This window comes from Camelus bactrianus, chromosome 25 (genome assembly GCF_048773025.1).
Source record: "Camelus bactrianus isolate YW-2024 breed Bactrian camel chromosome 25, ASM4877302v1, whole genome shotgun sequence".
NCBI classification, from domain to species: Eukaryota; Metazoa; Chordata; class Mammalia; order Artiodactyla; family Camelidae; genus Camelus; species Camelus bactrianus.
The window spans coordinates 33,704,182-33,724,654 of record NC_133563.1 but is presented as its reverse complement, the minus strand read 5'-3'; the positions used below and the strand labels follow the sequence as shown (position 1 = coordinate 33,724,654).

General features: G+C 42.3%; 1 long non-coding RNA gene across 10 annotated transcripts; it reads left to right on the top strand.

The window, feature by feature from the left end:
* The first annotated feature begins 226 nt into the window (after nt 1–226).
* On the top strand, nt 227–9,913 carry LOC141575049 (uncharacterized). 10 transcript variants are annotated; one of them, XR_012502308.1, is made up of 4 exons: nt 227–485; nt 5,090–5,190; nt 5,459–5,753; nt 7,364–9,913. It is a non-coding gene; the product is annotated as an uncharacterized LOC141575049 (long non-coding RNA). The 10 variants fall into 10 exon arrangements; XR_012502306.1 differs by having other exon boundaries at nt 5,459–7,567; nt 7,863–9,913; XR_012502311.1 differs by having other exon boundaries at nt 5,459–7,943; nt 8,054–9,913.
* Nucleotides 9,914–20,473: the final 10,560 nt, after the last annotated feature.

Sequence of the window (20,473 nt, the reverse complement as noted above, 5' to 3'; positions counted from 1 at the left end):
CACCTGATAGCTCCGACACCACATTGCACAGCGCACCCAGAGTAAAAGCTTTTTGTCCTTGCATCTCACAGCTGGCAGCCTCTTCCTCCCTCCCTCCCCACCCCCTGCGGCTCTCAGGGACACTTCCTGCCAGCACACTGCCCTAGATTGTCTGTGCCTCCTTCTTGCTGTTTATTCCTTTTTGCTACAACTAACGAATTTCACTCAGGTGTCATGTGACCTGTGGTTTTCCTCCACTTGGGGGCATGCAAGGAGCAGTAAGTGGCTACTGAAAACCAAAGGTGCCAGTCTACTGGCGGGGGCAGGAATCGGCTAACACCCAAGTCTGGTTTGGAACTAGCTGAGAGATATGCCTACATCCTCACCTCTTCTCTACTTTCTGCCACCTGACTGCTCTTGAACATGTCTCTTAGCCTCTGGGACGTTCCCAATTCACTGTGATCAGGAAGACTAAAAGGAACCTCCATGTAAAACACTGGTACAAGGTAAAAACTGTTTAAATGTTAATTTTTAATTATTGTTTTGATTTTTATTATATTTTATATGGAAATCAATTTTCTAATATATCTCCATAGGGTTATCGAGGCAACTGAGTGAGATAATCTATGCATTGAAGCTATTAAGGGGCTAGACACATTGTAGACACTCAATAAAAGCTATTTCTATTTCTTTCCCTTCCTTTCCCTTATCTTCTGAAATCTTCCAAAAAACAGAGATATGTCAATGATAGAGAGATGAAAAGAAGTGTCTGTTCCAGGAAACCATTACCAGCCCCTTTAAAACCTTCCAGAAGGGTTCTGGCTACTATAGCAACCCTGAGCAAGTCTTTGAATTCTTCAGAGGGGCCCTGGCAGTGCCCTGTTCTCCCTGACATTTCTGAGACTCCCAGTTTCCCCTAAATCCAAAAACATTATCTGACTTTTCTTTCTGTGAATAATAGCCAAGAAAAAAAGAAAGAAAGAAAGAAAAAGAAAACAAAAATAGAAGCAGGAACTAGAATTTGCTCCAGAGTTTCTCATATCTCCATCTTACTTGGAACAAAGTGTGCTGAGATTACATATTCACTCAAAAAATTTTATTGTGACAAAAACCAGAACCTATCCAACAAAAATTTGCGCTTCTATTCCATGATCTAGAGGTATTTCTGGGACATAGCTTCTGTTGTAGGAAGGAATTTGTCATTGAGTTCTGGCCAATAATGGGGGCAATTTATATCACATCTTGGCTTGACCCCACTCCACACCCTTCTGGATGATCCTCTAGTCTCCCATTTCCCAATTTGCCTGCCAGATGGAAGTTGATAACTAATATAAGCTTGAAAACCAAACTTCTAAGATGTCAGATCCTCCATTGGTCTGGGTTTCCAAATAAATCCACGGAACAAGTTCCCCTCGCTACCATCACCCATCAGAGTGGACCACTGGCATTATCCAGTCATGGGCCCATGACCAAAGCTGGTCTTAGGAGTGACATCGCTTAGAATTTGTTAGAAATGTTGGGAAAGAGGCACTTTCTTTCTTTTCTAGCTACTCAACTGTATGATGCAGGCTGAGATGATGGCTGTCTTTCTACCATGTGAGACCAGCTTGACCCAGAACAAAGCCAATGTGCAGAAAATCAGGACTAGCTAAGAGATGAACAGAGGCAGATGGTTCATTATGGATTTATCAGATACATAAGCCACTCTTCCCATTAAACAGTTTAAGCTGTTTCTATCAAATGCAATCTAGAGAATCCTGGTGAATATAAATCCTACTGAACTATTATGCTTATTCAAAACTCTTTATAATTCCTTTTCTCGCCATATGTCAAGAGTTGCAACCTACTAAAATGGAAGAAACACAGTTTTTTTAACTTTGTTATTTAATAGCTGTGTGACCATATATGACCCAGTGTTGCCAAGCCCAAGGGTCCCATTATTAAATGTGCAGTTAGAAATATAACAATGTACAGGGTTTCTGGGATGAAGAAACAAGACTGCTGGATTCGAGTTCTGACATATGTGGTAGAATGAGTTAACACTGTAACCCAGATGCTGCTCCTGCATCTTACCTAGAAATGATGGATAAAATGAAGTCTTTAAATAGTAAATATGTAAGTGAACACAAAATCCAAAAGGGAAAGGGAATCCTCAGGTGCTGGAAACCAGTGCTTTAGGCTCATGAGCTGATCTTGAAGACTTCTGAGCCTAGAGATACACATGAAACAGACATTCTAGGGGCTGGATACAAGGCTGCTAACCCCACAGAAGGGAGAATTTGTTACTTGGCCAGGATATCCAGAGATTTTGAAATGAGTTCCCTATGTAAATTCAGGACCAAGAAACCCAAATGTCCAAGTGAAGGAGGGACCAGAGAAACACTTTACAGCAGCCAGGAGAGGAAGTTTGTCTCCTGCCTGAGCTCTGGTTGGAGGTAAAAAATAAAGGAAGGTCACTCATGAGAAACTATTGAACACCCAAACTTCCGTGGAATGCTGGTTTTACTCTATCTGAATTGCTCAGTAATCTCTAAACTAATATATTAACAAATTAACTTACCCCAAACCTGGAACACCACTGGGACATCCAGCGAAAGGAAACAGAATTCTTCCGAGACAATGTTTCCAAAATCTAAGGTTCTCCCATCAATACCCAAAATACTAATATCCCTTATGAGAATATTACCGCTGATCTCAGTATTTAGACACCAGCTTTCTTTTAATACAGGCAAGATAGATACTAATTAAGTGACTGCAGAAAGCATTAATATGGATAAAGGTGACCTTTATAAATGATAAAATGAATAATTCACTAGAAAGATAATATAATCCTAGGTCTATGAGTACTTAAAAACATAGATGTTAAAAGCTAAAGTAGAAAGGACATTCGATTAACTAAAGAACACTCAACAGAAAGGGTTCAATTCATCTTGGTAAGAAAATTATAAATCAAGCAAACAAAAAATACTAAGGTTATAGGAGAGAGATTGACAAATATTTTCTGTAAAAAACATTTGTGTAAATACTTTAGGATGTACAGTCTCTCTCACATAGTCTCCCTCTGTCTCTCATATACATAATCCCTTAAAGATGGAAAAATTGTTCTTAATTCACAAGCCACACAAAACAAGCCCGCACTGTGAGCTGGATTTGGCCAGTGAGCCAGAGTTTGCCAACTGTTGATCTACAAGATAAGAACATAAGTAACAAGCTTCATGTAACAGATACTTCTTAAATCCTGCACCAAACAAGAAAAGTGTTCTGACAGTTTGTCGGTTATCATTCATTCATTCTTTGTGGTGACATATAAATCATCTACAATGATCGATCACATTATAATCCATAAAACAAGACTCACTCAATATAAATAAAAGCCAATATCATAAAAAAACACAATCTCATGCCATAATGCAGTAATACTGGAAATTAATATATAAGACAGTCCAAATATACAAACGTTTAGAAATTTAAAAACAAAACTTGTAATGTCATGGGTTGAAAAGGAAGTCATAATAGAAATTTCACTGTATTTCAAACTGAGTGAACATTCAAATACTGCTTTAAAAATGAAATTGTACAGCCTTAATTGCATATGCTGGAATGGGAGTAAAATCAAAATAAAGAAATTAATTAACTACATTAAAAACATCTTATCAAGAATGTTAAAAGTTTTTCTTTAAAGTCAGGAACCAGCGCACAATGCTCACCCTCAGACCTGTTACTCAGCAGGGCACTGGCGATGCCTGTCGGCACAGAAAGACCAGAAAAAAGAAGAAGAAATAATGAGCTCTGATAAATTGTCAAGTATTGTGGCAATATAGACAAAAATGACAGTCTACAAACTATTGGAATTTAAAAGATCAAATTTGCTAGAGGTAGGATTACAATAAAATATCAATAATGTTCTGAACCCCAGGAACAATCAGTTAAAGTGAAGTATCATTGTGAATAGAATAGGCAGCCAAAAAGATCTAAATCATTAAAACATATTTTATGCTTTGAAGGAAGACGGTCAATATTCTAAAGGTGTTCAGGCTGCCACAAATTAGGTTTTAATCAAAACCAGTGTGATTTTATGTAACATAGTAAGCTGATCCTTAAATTTCTGTGGAAAGTTGCAAATCCATGAATAGCCACATCAAATTGTAGGATGAAGTGGGAGAGAAGGAAATGCATCTTACTGAAATTTAAGTACTTTATACAAACATAGAAATAAAAGACAGCATGAGATTTGAGTAAGGACAGGAAAAAACAAAAGAAGAAACAGTAAAAACCCAGGGAAGAAGAAAGTGTGTATATGTGTGTGTATTTGATATCTATTTGATATATAATATGTAACAAAGATGACTTACAATGATGTAGAGACAATCTATATATAAAAATAAACTAGAACTGTAGAGACATCTATATATAAAAATAAACTAGAACTTTATCAATATTAAATTCATGCACACATCACATACAGATGGATATTGATATGGTATCAATATGGATGTCAGGTGGACAAATACAAGACCAAAATCGAAGAAACCAATCTTAAACAGCTTCAAATATTTTTTAAAACACCCTCTAGTCATCAATATGTTGTAGAACCTGAAATTACAAAGAAAAAGTGAACATTTTAAAAATGCTTTGATAAAGTTGATTGCATTAAAATTAAATGATTCAATGTGACATCTTATTTAAATAAGCAAAATTAAAAGATTATTTAGTTTTAAAGCAGTTATATATATATACATACATATATATCAGATTAGTATATAGAATATATGAAGAAATCCTACAAATTAATCTTAGCAAAGTAAACAACCCACCAGCAAACAGGAAGAGCATAAAGAAGCAATTCACAAATGAAAACAACTAGAACACTCAATAAAAAATGAGATTCTTTCCCTTGCTAATAATTAAGAAAATGTAAATCAAAACAGTTTGAATATACCACTTCTCGACTAATGGGAACACTTTTTAAAATTTAATAATAAGTATTGACTTTGATGGAGGAAAACAGAAACACTGATATTCTGCAAATGAGAGTGTGAACTGGTGGAACAACCTGGATGATATTTTTAACAAAAGGTAATTGAGTTCAATCCAGCTGTTTTCTTCTTAGGGAGAAAACCTGGAAATAAAACTGCCACGAGAGTCTAAAGAAGACGTAGGTGGCACCGCGGATGCCTCAGATGGCCCGTTTGGGCACGTGGGGGACTCTGGGTAAGCAGCTGGCTTGGGAGGAGACACGCAGGTGCGGCTTGCAGGCGGCCAGTTTCGGTACCTAGATGCGCGCTGGGCGGGGGGAGCAGTGTCCCAGCAGCCTCGTTTGGAGGTGGACTCGGAGACAGCGGTAAAGGTGGGGGAATGTCCTCCCAGTGGACAGAGCTTCCAAGGGTGCTTACAGTCACCCAATTTGTATGGAAAAACAAGTTGCCAAAAAATAGAATAAATAGTCAGGGCAGCATTGAAGCTCTAACTGCCTGTTCAGCAGGTTCAAGAAAGAAGATTGGAATATGGATAATGAGGGAATCTGGCGTGGATAGATGGACAGATGGATGGATGGATGGATGGGATGTGTAACGAAGTGTGAAGTACTTAGCATCACATACTGATGTCCACCGCAGAGCACTGTCTATGGAAGAGGCGCCAGCCAAGAACCAACAGGGCCCAGCAATCTGACATCAGTTGACCTCCGTCGCTGGCTACCCAAGGGCTGCCACTCCACATGGGTGGAGCGTCCACAGTGACAGAGACGGGTGCTATTTGGGAGCCCTGTAACAAAGGTAGGCTCACCAAGGTTGATCTAGTCCCACCACCAAGTGTCAAACCCAAACCCATACCCACCAGCAGAAGAGATCAATGCTGAATTCTCCAGGGGACCCCGAGACTACTAGGTGGCTTTGGCAGGCAGTGAGATTTAAGTTCTCTTAGTAAATCCCATTACAGCACACAGTGTTCACAGCTGTGGGTGTGTTCATTAACTAGGTGGGAGGAATCCCTTCACAGTGTATATATATATCAGACCACCATGATGTCTAATTTTGTCAATTATACCTCCACAAAACTGGGGGGAAAATTTCTCAAAGAGCCCCTGAAGCCACCGGGTGACAATCAGACACACTGGGTCTTTCTGTCCGGGAAGGACCAGCAGTTTGTTTTCACAGAAATGAACACACATTTCAGGTACAGATTTGCTTCCCCTAGACCGCAGCCTCAGCACTCAGCGAACTCTGGAGCATTTCATCCATAATTATAATATTCCATATAATATGTGAATCCGGGGGATTCACCTACAGAAAAGTTACGGAGGGGAGGAAGTGCATGGCTGTGGAAACCTCCGGATGTAACCCACCGCACCACCAGAAGCTTCTGACTTGCTGGAGCGTTGAGCTGGCCTGCTGAAACACAGCTGAAAACGGTTTGGAGACAAAACTTTCAGAGCACTGGTGCCGCCCTCCGGAAACCAGGCTGTACTCTGAATCAAAAAGCTTTCTAGGGCACTGCGTTCCCACGGATGCTCAGGGAATCCAGTGTTACGCGGCATCACAGTGACTCACAGACGTGTGTGCTTCCCATCCCTGCATCGATGGGTTCCTCAAGTTACGTGTCCTGGTCCCCAAACATAAATGCAGAAGGACTTTTAGCAGACAAGGGGTGGACCATATTAGACACGGATATGTGTGTCCTAACCCCTTGTCAAATAGAGACTTGCTGCCCATCTGCAGGGAGGGCGGCCCAGAGAGAGGCACTGATAACTTCCCAGGACTTAACTAAATATCTGTCCCTTTGTCTACTACGTATGTATTTTTCAAATGTAACCTATCCAGGTTATACTTGCTTGTTTTATAACATTTTGTACTTCACGATATATTGTATATATTAATATGATGAAATATTTTCCAGTATGACATCTGTGGCCGCAACAAATTCTAAAAGCTAAATACTGTAAGAGATTTCTCTGACTTTGGTGTTTATCTTAATCGCGTTTCCCTTCTCTGTGTGGAGCAAGTCAAGAAGATCCCCCTACCGATGGAAAGCCGGAATTCCCGGGATACACATCCATTAAACCCTTACCACCATCCACGCTGCAGCATATTGTTAAAAATTGGGGGATGATGCATTGAAGGCAGAATAAACTTATTATACTGTGTATAATGTTTACTCAGTGCTTCCTGACTTATAAATTTAAATACCACCTGCTACTCTTGAATCTGCCTTCTTTGGCCCCAAGAGAGAGTCTAGCCCCAGGTAAGATGGGCCAGGACAGATGCAGCCTTTCCAAAGCCAGTCTCTGGTGGTCCACTTCCCCAACCTAATTATTGGGTATAGAAGCAACTGCACAGAATGGGAAAAAAAAAACTTATGTAATTCTGCATTTAATTTATGCTTGCAGTAAGCTAAGTTTGTGCCTAATTGCCTGTGCCAACCACCAAGTCATAACAGGAGCGGAATGCCAGCGCCATTCTGAAAATAGACTGAGATCGTCAGTGCATTCAGCAGATTCACTCTGCGGAGCTGAAGAATGGCCGTTTGCACGTCATCAAGGAACAACAATCGGGACTTTTAAAATAGAAATATACCCTGTGACTGTTCATAGGTGTGTTTTTATTCATGTTTCTATTGGCTTCTCTGACTCAAAACACATACATGAGGTGCCTGAGCCAGTGACCCTGCATGTGACCCTAACACAGCAGAAGGGAAGGCTCTCTGCAGACTTGAAGGAACACAGCCATTCCTCCACCTCTAGGTCACGCCTCCTCCAAGGAGAAAACGCAGACCAGCCGTTGGGGGGTGAGGGCACGCTTCCCTGCAGAGTTGACTCCCTCTGAGCTAGGCCACCGACGCCTGACACCTGACACCTGAAATGTAGACGCCACGTGTTTGTCTTTTAGGAGGAACCTCTGAAGGTGGTATGACGACTGCCTGCACCACCGAGGAACACGGAGAAGGTGGAAATCATGGGCAAATTTATGGTAAAGTGTTCAATTTCCTATGATCCTGGGGGATACTACTGTATACCTTAAATATGCCCCTTGATAGTGACCTAAGTGTGGGTAAATCACTTCACCTATGTAACCTTTAGCTTCCTGTCCTGCCCAGTGGAGACATAATGCCGATCTCTCAGTGAACCTGAGAGGAGGACGGTGACAATTCTCATGAAGTATCTGCTGAGGTACACGACAGTTTTGGTGTTGGCTTTGCTGGAACTTCAAGTCAGTAAGTTCTGTCATGGATAGAGAACAAGACAAAACACTTTTAAAAGTTTCTTGATGTAACTCTCACAACTTCACGAGGGCACGATCTTGCTCATTTAACACGTAAAAGAAAATAAAGGCTGAAGAAATGTGGGACTTGGCCAACCTCACATAACTGGTAATGGGGTGAAATTCGGGCTCAGTCTTCTGAATCAAATTCAGAAATTGCCCCTGTACTCATCCTGGAATAGCCTGCAACACACCAAGCATCATGGTTTCCTCCACACTCCTATAGAATCTAAAAAACAAACAAACAAACAAACAAAAAAACCCAAACAAAAAAACTCACAGAGTTACAAATACGAACAAAACTGGCTCACTTAAATTCGGTTCTTTTTTACCTGAAAAATTTAAAAGATAAGAAGAGTTCAAAATAAACACTGAACACAGTCTGTAGGACAAACTGTGTTCTGCCCAAACTTGTGGGTGTAGTCAGCAAATACGTATTGATGCCTTCTACACACCACTAACCATGTATTGAAGATACATACTGTCCATATACGCACACACGTTTTTATGTAATAAATGTTTGTCTATTTAGGCTTTAATAAATTTTAGGTCAAATCTTGTTTAAAAGTAATATATAAGTGGAATCTAAAAAAAATGAGGACAGTAATGAACTCATCTACAAAATAGAAACAGACTTGCAGACACAGTAAACAATCTTATGGTTACAGGGGAAATGGTGGGGAAGGGATAAATTTGGGAGGTTGAGATTTGTAAATGTTAACTACTGTATATAAAAATAGATAAGCAACAAATTTCTTCTGTATAGTACAGAGAACTATATTCAATACCTTGTAATAACTTTTAATGAAAAAGAATATGAAAACAAATATATGTATATATGTGCATGATGGGGACATTGTGCTGCACACCAGAAACTGACACATTGTAACTGACTATACTTCAGTTTTTAAAAAAGTAATATGCAAGAATCACCTAAATGGGGCTCTCACTCTACTCACCTCACTATGACACCGGTTGTGCCCTTAGAGTGAAAAAGGCAACAGGAATGTAGTCCAGTACTAACCTCATATTTATGTACAGTGCACATTAGTCAGGTCTAGCGTTAAATAAAATGCCAGTTCTTGAGGATGCATCTCCTCAAACATTAGCCTTTAAAGGACTCGTGCCGTAACTACACAGAAATAAACAGTCTACCTAGGTCGTTAGTTATTTTTGGCCCAAACAGCTATTCTGCAAATCCATGAAAATGACAAAACACAACAAGTGCAGCTCTCCTTGAACGCAGAGACATCACAGTGACCTGTGAAATGCTGTAACTGTACTGGGAGGAGTTTAATCACCCTTCCTGGGTTTTCAAGGGGAAAAAAAATCGTTTTCTTGGCTGACTACTGCCTGGAATACACACCCCATAACTAATGTACCTTTTCATTCCGTTGACTTCCTAGCTGCTGCCTTCAAGTGTTTTCCCTCCTCCCGCCTCGTCTCCTGCCTCTGGCTTTCCCATCCCGCCCAGCCCGACTGCAGCAGATAGAGCATCAAGTCATCCAGGATCGCAAAATGAGTTCTTTCTCAGGACCTGCTTTGCAATCAGTTCGTGTCTACTCCCTGGGAGTTAAATTGAAAACATATGAGAATGAAATTGCATTGTTCCTGCTTTTCACTTCTTGTGGCTAATGCATACTTTGCAATAAAAATTCAAAGATATGTACGTGAGTAAATAGGAATAATCTCTAAATTATGTATCAAGTATGCATTTGGAGAGGAAAATACTGAGAGAATTATTTATTACAAAGGAGTAAGTTTTTCACGCATAATATAAAAAATATACACTGAAAAATGTGAGAACAAGGACAGACTAGGGGCATGTAAATATACAGGTTCCTCTATCACTTCGATCATTTGGTAAATAAGAGGGCTTCTGTGTTGGGCAAGACTGGGTGTGGGACGTAGAGACGGCCCCTGCCCTCGAGGAGCTCACTTTAGGAAGGGAGGCACTCACACAAACAGACCCACACAAGAGGTAAACGCCTTTAAAAGTTATCTCGGAGCATCTGCAGATACACCAGAGCCCTGCAGGAGACTCCGTGCCCTTCCCCCGAGTCCCTGGGCAGCCGTGGACCAGTTCACATCTGAGCTCAAACAGCTCATGGGTGGAAAGGCCATCTCGCATTGTGCAGTTGTCAGACGGATGGCTCAGACCAGCAGGCCTCTCTAGAGAGGGGTGATTTGCAAGATGCTTGTGGGAAAATTGTTAAAATTTTCAAAAGAATCAGAGAATAACTATCCTCTAAAAAAGATGAGGACTATGACAAAACAGCTTAGGACGGGGACACTGTTTGGCTATCAGCCTTCTGTCTCCGAACAACCCTAGTGAGGAAGACTAGAACAACTTTCCCTGTTTCTCTCAGACGTTTTCCTTTCCTTTGGGTTTTTTTTTTTTTCCCCACTGAACAAGCCAAACAGCCACCCAGGGAAGGAACACACAAACACTTGCAGACACACACGCACACACGCTCACATTTCATCACACACATTGTCCCCGGGCAAGAAAAACCTTTAACATGATACAGTCCCCTGCAGTCGCACTGGATGAAGACCCGACGTGCTGGAGAAGGGCACTGCAGGAGGGCGGCGGAGAGAACCGCCTACAGGCCGGGGGCACATCAGGGCACGCGTCTGGGGCGTGTGTTACGTGTGTGCCGGCGACTCACAGGGGCTGATGTTTAGCGGGTTGTTCTATAAAAGAGAAAATCTTTACCGGATTGAAGCTAATCCCTTAATCCTCTCCATTTGTACATCAATTTACAGTTCTCCAAGCACTTTTCCAACCATCATCACATTTAATCTTCAGGAATGCCAGGAAGGAACACGGGATGTGGATTAATCAGTCCTTCCAATGCAGGAAGGAGAGGGTGTGATTTGGCCAAGGTCACAAAGACCGGGAGGGGCAAAGCTGGCTGAAATTTGGGGTCCTTCTTTTTATTTTTAAGCATGGCCTCTCTTTTTTTCTTTTTTAAAGCCTGGTGGTAGATATTAATTTGGGCCACGGGGAGAAATAAGTAAAGAAATGATAGTTTTATGTTTAATGCCATGCTGTCATACCAGGTGAAAATTAACTCCTAAAATTCTGCCTGGTCTCTTAAACTCAATCAGAGACTCTTGAATTGTCGCCCAAGGGCCTCTGCTAGCCCCAAATGGTGCGTTTTCACTCTGCAGTGAGAAAAGGGGCTTGTTGCTGGATGTAAGCAGCCGTCACACTGCGGGCAGCATCCTGTTTCACGGCATGGCTGGTTCGATTCAAGAGGGGAAGCTGTGTGTACCGGCGAGGACTCACCCCCCATCACAGCCCTGGACCAGCAGTTGGAGGACAAGCCTTTCGAGCAGCATGGCTCTCGACGAATGAAACTAATGCCACTGAATGAATGAAACTAATGGCACGCCCTGGTGTGGGACTTCGGAGTGCCCTTCCCCTGGTGACGGCGGGAGTCCCCACGGACAGCTTTGAACTGGGGAAGCTTCCTGTCCCGACCTCGTTCATAACTTCCCTGTCTTCCCCACCCTCTCAGTTGGAATAAGCATGCATGCATTCAGCCACACTCTCATGAGCCCCTGCTTCCTGCCAGCTGTGGACTGCAGGCTTGTGAGGCCTGCTGACATGAAAAAGAGCATTAATGGAAGGAGGTGGCAAGGGCCGTGATGGAGGTGTGCACCGGGGGCTCTGGAAGACCAGGCAGGAGCCTGTAAACCAGGGTGAGTGAGGGAAGATCTTCAAGAAAGATGCCCAAAAGGAAGTGATAGCTCTACCGAGCCAGATGAGCGCCAGAACTGTACCAGGCAGATCGTGGAGGAGAGTGAAAAGCCCACAGAAGAAACAGTGCGTAGGATGTCCCAAGGGCGAAGTACAAGTGCTCACGGGCCTGCGAGCAGTGCACTGCTCCGTGGGGAAGGGGCCCAGCGCCAGGGGGAGCTCCTGACCATCAAGCGTCAGAAAGGATCTTTTACAGCAAAGTAGGAGGCTTGGTTTTTATCCCGTGGGCGGTGGTAAGCCAGCGAAGGCACTTAGGCGGGGTCATCAAGGAATAAGCTGGACCCTGCGCGTGGCCGTCAGCCTCCCTAGCCCGGCCGTGACCAGCCAGTCCGGGACAGATGACCGGGCTGCTTTCAGCACCCGTCACTTATCTTTATGTAACTGCGTGGCTTCTGCCTTTGTCAGAGAGAGGTCCTCCCTGGAACTGCGCTCTCACACTTACCTGCATCGAGGGAGACCCCACAGCTTTAAAACAGCTGTTTCTGGTGTCTTCTCTGCAGCTGAGATGCACTGTGTCTCTTTAATTGTGGCTTTCCCTTGTGTCGGCAGTTTTTAACCATTTTAACATGCCACACTGGAGAGAGGTGTGCACCTGTTGCTTGTCTCTTCCAGAAGTACACGGTACCTGTGTTCACTCAGCAAACATTGGCTTGGCAGGGATCTTTAAGCCACACCCTGTGTTACACCCCAGACTTGTAAAGTGAGTAACCCCCCGATACTAACTGGTGATCATGCAGTGAGGGTGGGGTGGGGGACAGGTCACAGACAGAACCACAACACGAGGCCGCTCACACGCTGTGAGAGAGGCACTGGCAAAGAGCTGGGGGAGAACAGGAGTGCTCGCTACCCAGCCCCAAGAGGGTGGTCAAAGCAGCCTTCCAGAAAAGGGGCCCCCTGTTCCTCCTTTTGGTCAGTTCTTTATATTATTGTACATCCAGAAGTGGCTAAAGTCTGGCTATAAATGCTTGTTTAAAAAAAAAATGCCAGTTTCCATACGCAGGACCTGTAGGCACGGCTGGATGGTGATTTAGGTATCGAGCACTGTAGTACCACTGGGAAAGCTTATGAAGAAGTGACAGTCATGATCTCGGAGGCTCAGAGATGGTCTTTGAGCTCAGCTGACCTCACACTTACTTCTCTTACTTCTGAGGGTGTTGCTCTAAGCATCTTTAGACCTACACACCTTTTCCCTTAGACGTGCTTTCTATCTCCCCATGAAGCTATCTCTTTCCAACATGGACAACTGAAATTTCAATGGGAAAGCAAAAGAGATGTGAAACAGCGTTCCCTTTGGATCTCCCAGGTTTAGTAAGGAGTCCATTATCTTTCCAGCTTCCACAATGGGTGGTTCCAGACAAGGAACCCTATATAAGGCATTTAACTCACATCTTCAAGAAAGCAATGTATGATTTTATCAGAACAAGAGACATGGCGCACCTGTATGAGATGCTGCTGAGGTTTAAGAGCATGGGTTGGGTATCAGCAAAGGGGGAGTCCACCCTCTGGCCCTGCCAATCACTGTGAACTTGGCCAGGCTGTTTAACCTGCTGATCCTGTCTCTTCATCTGTGAAATGGGTACTGTCTTGGTATCTACCTTGTAGTGTGAGAATTAAACCCGACGGTATACAGTGAGGAGAGCTTTTTAGCGATAGTTTTTTCTTAGATAAACATTCATCTCAATTCTGGGAATGTATTCTTAGAGCAAGTTAAGCATGGTTAGTGTTTGAAAAATTGGAGGAGACACTCATAATCAAAGAGTGAAGGCAGCCTCAACAAGAGGAGAAGTGAGGTTGTTAATTCCTACTGGAATGTATTTGATGCAAAGCAGAGAATGGGGAATTTTCGCCTAACGCTGATTTAGATGATGCGTTCCGAAAGTGGTATTGTTTCAAGAAACAGTCTTGAGTCCTTACCATGAGCAAATCTGGTGCAGAGTATTTGGGGGAACCCAAGGGTGAATCGATGCCTGAAGGGCAAGGATGGTGTTTATCCATTATTAAATGTCAGATTATAATAGATGGTTAATAAATATATTTTGAATGAATGGACTAGAAAAAGCTTCAGTTTGATCCTCATAATTGATGTAAAATAGGTGTGCAAATAATGATAATGCCATGTAGAAAGCGGGAACCACTCTGAGTCTGATACAAATGAAGAGAGATGGGGTAATACCAAAAGCGTGATCGATCAGGAGGAAGGGGGGACATTTACAAAGTATCTCCACCATTTACAAAACTCTTCACCTGCACAACCTCGAGTAAGTTACTCGGTTCAAATCGGTGTCTGTTGAGTACCCACAATGCACCGGGGGTCAAGGATCTCAAGGCAATGCACCAGGCTGCTCAGTGAAGAAATGAGGGCGGTTCTGCAGCCATCCCTCCGCCCCCGGTGGGGTTTTACTGAAACAGCATTTGCAAAGGCACTTGTTTAAACTAAAAAGTGGTTTTCATGTGTGCCTTGTTGTTGAGACTTCTGCTTTGGGAATTCATGAAACAGACAGAGGATTCCAGGTGGAGTAATGAACAGAAACGGCTTCCACATAGGGACCAAAAAATTACCTGAGTCCTTTTACATATCTGTTGAAGCCTCATGGAGCATTTATGACCGTTTCCAAAGAGAAATGAGAAAAATGTATTAATTGAATAAAGCTGGATGTTTATTATAAAAATGTCATTCAAAAGGCTTCAGAAAACAGGCTTGGATAATTAGCTATTATGATCAGGTATCTATGGAAACAGCTTTATATCAGTACTCAAAATAGACAATCATTTAACCATTTAACAGAATAAGAACACAGAAGCAAGACTTGTTCAGTGATTTCTCGCAACATATACAGTAGGAGAAAAATGTAGAATTTTAAAGGGGAAAAATAGAATTAAAATAAAAAAGATCCTGGTGGGGATGAGGGAGGAAATAGAAGAAGGGAACCATTTTGCATGACTGAACACCATGCCTGTTTTATGTGCACTAGCACAGCACTCGTGCCATGGATAAGATGATAATTTGTAGGCATATTTCAAAAATTGAAGTTGGCTTATGTTGTCTAACAACACAGAGATAAAAAGGACCCAGTCTCTGTCCTTAAGGATCGCACAGTATGGAGATCAGAAGAAAGATTTAATAAGAGAGAGATACAGGGGGACCGTTCTGGGAACACAGATGAGGACATTATACGTTTGGTCTTGGAGCTGGGAGTCAGTGAGAACCACAGGGAAAAGCGGCCTTAAAGCTGGGAAGATATTCCCACAAGCGGGGAAGATGGGTGAGAAATGGTGCCAGCAACGAGCCATGGCCCTGAGGTGTGTGCCTGGTGCACTGGGAAACCACCAAAGCCGTGGGCTTCGAGGTTCTTCAGAGACGTTGAACGCATTGCAAACACATCCTAATTTAAGCCTCACAACAACCCTATATTGGGTATTAATATCACCCTTCACGTTTTATACATAATGAAACAGATGCTCAGAGATACGAAGTTCCTTGCCCATAATTGTCCTGCTAAGAGTCAGGATTTGAACTGATGGCTGCCTGACTTATGAGCCCGGGGTCAGCACCCAGCTTCCCACTCTGATATGCTCTTTGCCTCTGATTCTTTATTGGTCCTGCTTTTCCTGCCTCCTGTTTGGGGTCTTGTATTCACATCTTTCCAAAATAAAGTCTGATTGAGGCTCAGCCATCATCCAAGTTGGAGCACCTCTGCTCAGCAGAGTTCTCATGGGAGGCCACTACATGGGGAGCTGGCCCTCATCTCATGTCTAGTTTATGTGAACATTCAGTCATGGTCTAGTCAGAAGTGACAAGAGTCACCTGACACAAGGTACAGATCAAGTGATTCCCAAGGCATGCTGGGATAGGGAAGTGTCCATGGTCATGGCCAGACTCAAGAGTCATAAACTGATTCCCAGTGCAAATTATGTCCTGTGGACAGGAGCTGAGCCCCTTGCTGACCTCCCACCTGTAGACCTGCAGTTTCCCCATCTGTCCAGCCCAAGTCATCGGTCTCTATACACAGAATGTTCCTTCCCACACTCTGGATGTGCAATCCTGTGCTGGGACTAGAGCTCTGACAGGAGTACCAGCCTGGTGGCTGATGTCCTGAATTCCTGACAAATTCTTTCTAAGCCACTCCACAAGGGGTGGAACTCTGGAAGCCCTGTTTTAATCTAGAGTCTTCACTTGCTCATGACTTCTTTAATAGCACATGTGACTTTCCTAATGACAGTTGTTGCCATTTGATAGATAATCCTTGGTCATGGAGTAATCCTGAATAATACTAATACTGGCTTGGCAATGGCAGAACAAATGAGCACCGGGGTGTAGGAAGCAAGATCTACAATAGCAGTTGATCACGCCTGTTGAGAGGCTGCCTTTGGAATAAACAAAACTCGAATCATTCTTAGTCTCTTTCTGGTGTATGTAAATGCAATACGAAAGTGAGAAATACAAACTGAGGGGGGAAGGTAAGAATACTTATTTTGCTTGAAATATTCATTCTAAACGGACTGAAAACGTATGGTGGGTCTGCATGCTGTGTTCCCTAAAGCAACCACTGCAAAAGCCAGAAGGCATGTAGCCCCAGAGCACACAGACGAGTTCGAATGAAAGGCTAGAGTGCGTTCACATAACCCAGAAGGAGGAAATAAACAAAGAGCGAAAGGACAAACCCAAAGGAGACAAACAAAATAAACAATGAAGTAATATACTTGAATTGGTCATATCAAAAATTAAATTAAATGTAAGTAGTCAAAACACACCCATGAATAGACCGGTTGCCAAATTAAACTGGGAGAAAAAAGATCTAGCTATTTATGTCAATAAAAGACCCCTGTTACATATAATAACACAGATAAATTACAAGTAAAAAGACGGAAAACCGTATGCTAAGCAAATGCTAATTTTAAAAGAAAAAAGCTGGAGTGGTTATTAATATTAGATCAAGTAGATTTTAAAAGAAGAAAACTTACTGGGATCAAGAAAGATATTATTAGTGATAAAATGAACAATTTACCAAGTGTGTTCATTTACTAGGGTTCCTGTAACTAAGTACCACAAACTGAGTGGCTTAAATACAGAAACTTACTGTCTCACGTAAGTTAGAAACCAAGGTATCAGCAGGGTTGGCTCCTCTGAGGGCTCAGAGAGAATCTGTCTCCTGCCTTCGCCTGGCTTCTGGTAACTTCGCTGGCAATCTTCGGTGTTCCTTGGCGTTTAGAAGGATCTCTCCAATCTCTGCCTTCATCTTCGCATAGTCTTCTACCTGCATGCATGCCTGTGGTCAAGTTTCCTCTTTGTATAAGGACTCCAGTTGTGTTGGATTGGGAGCACACTCTACTGCAGTGTGACCCCGTCTTAACCATCCTCTCCCCAAATACAGTCACATCCTCAGATACTGAGGGCTAAGGCTTCAACAAACCGATGTGGGGGGACACAATTCAATTCATAACCACAAGAAAACATAACAATACTAAGTGTGCATGAATACAATCTCAGATTTTCAAATTGCATGGAGCAAAACTGGTAGAAGTAAAAGGAGAAATGGATAGATCTGTGATTATAATTTGAGATTTACCAAGGACAGATTAAGGCCAGCTGATGCTATAAACCCAGACCAACAACAGTGACCCTTGAAACTTCCATTGGCTGAAGTAAGGAGCTTAAGTGTCCATTACACAAATCAGTTGCTGCATTCAATGGCAGGTTGATCCAGGCAGCTATGGTTACCCCTGATGGAAGTGAAACCCTTAGACTTCAGTCACTCACTGTGCCAAACAAAGTGTTCATAACACTGCAGCTGAAAATTGAACGGGGCAGATAAAGACAATCACCAAAAAAAAAAAAAAAAAAAAAGACTGAAGGTTAAGTGTGGCAATGAAAGAGTTAAGGGCAGAGTAGCCAGGAGAAATAAAACTCTAAGGTACATTCTTCCCTTGGTGCCCTAAACGCATACCTGCTTTTCTTAATGGCTAATCGAGGGCTGAGAGTTATACAGCCCTGTCTCTATAATTGATAGAAGACACAGATAAAAGATAAAGGGAGCATGGAAGCCCTAAGCCACACTGCCAGTTGACCTAGTAGACACGCACACAACACGCCGGCCCACAACGGCCCAAGACACATGCTTTGAAAGCTTACATGAAGGTTCACAAAGGTGAACGATACCCTAAGCCGTGCAGACACAGAAGACGTAACACCAGGCGCAGGCGGCCCCTCGCAGGACAGAGCAGAGGAGGGGCTACGCCCACCTCACCCTAGGAGGCTACCTTGGCACTGACACCAAACCCAAAGTCAAAATGAGAAGAGGAAACTGCAGGCCGATATCCCTCCAGCACATACATGTAAAAACCTCCACAAAATTTAGTGAGTTGAATCTAACCGTGTACAAAGTGAATAATACTTTATGACCAAGTGAGCTTTATCCCAGAAATGTAAGTTTTAAGATTCGAAAAATGAAATTCACTATCTTAACAGAATAATCAAAAATATTATTATGTCAATAGATAAATAAAAAACATTTGAAAAAATTTAATATCCATTCATGAAAAGAAGGGAACTGTCTTAATGAGAGAAAGGGTAACTACAAAAACCTACGGCTGACACTTGCCTAATGGTGGAAGGCTGAGTCATTGTCCATATACTTAAGAATAAGGCAAGGGTGTCTTATTCAACATCATACTGTCTAATCTAACCAGTATTTTTAGGCAAGAAAAAGAAATAAAAAGTATACACTTTGCGGGGGAGAAAAAGAAATCAGATCGTCTTTGTTCATAGATGGCATGATTGCCTATGTAGAAAAATCCAAAGGAATCTACAAAAAGCCTTCTAAAACTAATGACTGAGTTTTGCAAGGTCACATTTTACGAAGGTAACATAAAATATCAACTGTATTTCTACGAACTTGAAATTGACAGTTGGAGATCAAAAATTTTCAAAGTGCTATTTACTATAGCATCCAAAACGGAAGTAACTAGATGTACAGCTAGCAAAATACGCACCAGATCCATGGGCTGCAAACGACAAATCCCTAATGAAATACACCAAATATGATCTAAATTAAAAAAAAAAAAAACGTGAGTTGTAAGACTCCACGTTGGAACCCTTGAATTCATCTATAGAGTCAATGCAATCCCAGTAATAACCCCACATTGACAGGCTGATTTTAAAATACAGAAAACAAAAGGAAAAGAAGAGCCGAACAATTTTGAAAAAGAACACATTTGCAGGACTCACACCGCTCAGTTCTGAATTCCAAGACCTTCTATAAAGCTCCAGTAATTACGGCAGAGTTAACGTTATCAGAGAAAGGAGAGAACATTTGCGTGCCTGTGTTATCTAAGAAGCTGACGCTGCTTTCCGCCCCTACCATCACCACGTTTCTCCCTCCTAACCTCACGCGGCCTGACTTCAACAAACATGTCAGCCGTGAGTATGACACACAAGCCAGAGTTGGAGCGTCTGAACCACAGGACTTCCCACAGGAGGGCACATCTGCCCTGAAGGTGACTCTTACAGGCCAGTGAGTTCCCCCGGCAACCTTGTTTCACTTGACCCTCCGCACCCTTAGTCTGGACAGGGTTCTAGGCTATTACACAGCCAAGCCCATAGAATCCAGTGACACTAACCTGCCCCAACATTCATCAACTAATGCCAGTCACACTTCTAAATCCCAAAGCAGAAAACTAAACAAGTGGTAAGAAGCTAAGCATTTTTATGTTTTGCAGAACCTCTGAATATATTCAACTGTTTTTCCACTCAGCATCACCTTGCATGAAATAATTTTAGTCATTGTGACTCCAGAAAGTTTGAGTTGATAAAAACCGACACATGCACATATATGCACATAAACACAGACACACACACACTAACACACCAATTATTATTTAACAATTCATGTGCTTTATAACCACATTTCAAAATGCTTTAAAATGTACATATATAGATGTGCATTTTCATTACACCTGTAATCAAAAAATAAACTGTGATATCAATGAACATATTTAATAACTAGAATTTCATATGAATTAAAAAGCTAAGAATAAATTATGCACTAGTAAGGAAACGCATTGGTTGGAATCACGATCCTTGTGTCCAGAGAAGCAGAATGGCTAAATTAGACCTTCCAAAGTACCAGCGCAGGGCATGCACAGGCATCTGATATAATCTGCTTTTTTATTTTCTTAAGGCAATTTATCTTATTTTCTTAGCAATTTCTTAAGCCCTCTCAGACACAGGTTCCTCGTTTATGAAACAAAGGAAATAAAAATCATGTACCAGGGCCCTTGAGTCTCTGCTGAGTTCTGACTTCCAGGCACTCTTCTGAGTCACCTGTAAATATTCACGGCCTTTTGATTCCCACGTAGTCCTATGAGGTAGATGTGAAATCTGTCTTACAGCTGAGGAAGCAGGCACAGTGCTGTGAAATGACCAGTCCAAGGTGATTACAAGTTCATGCTGGAACCATACTTTGAAACTAAG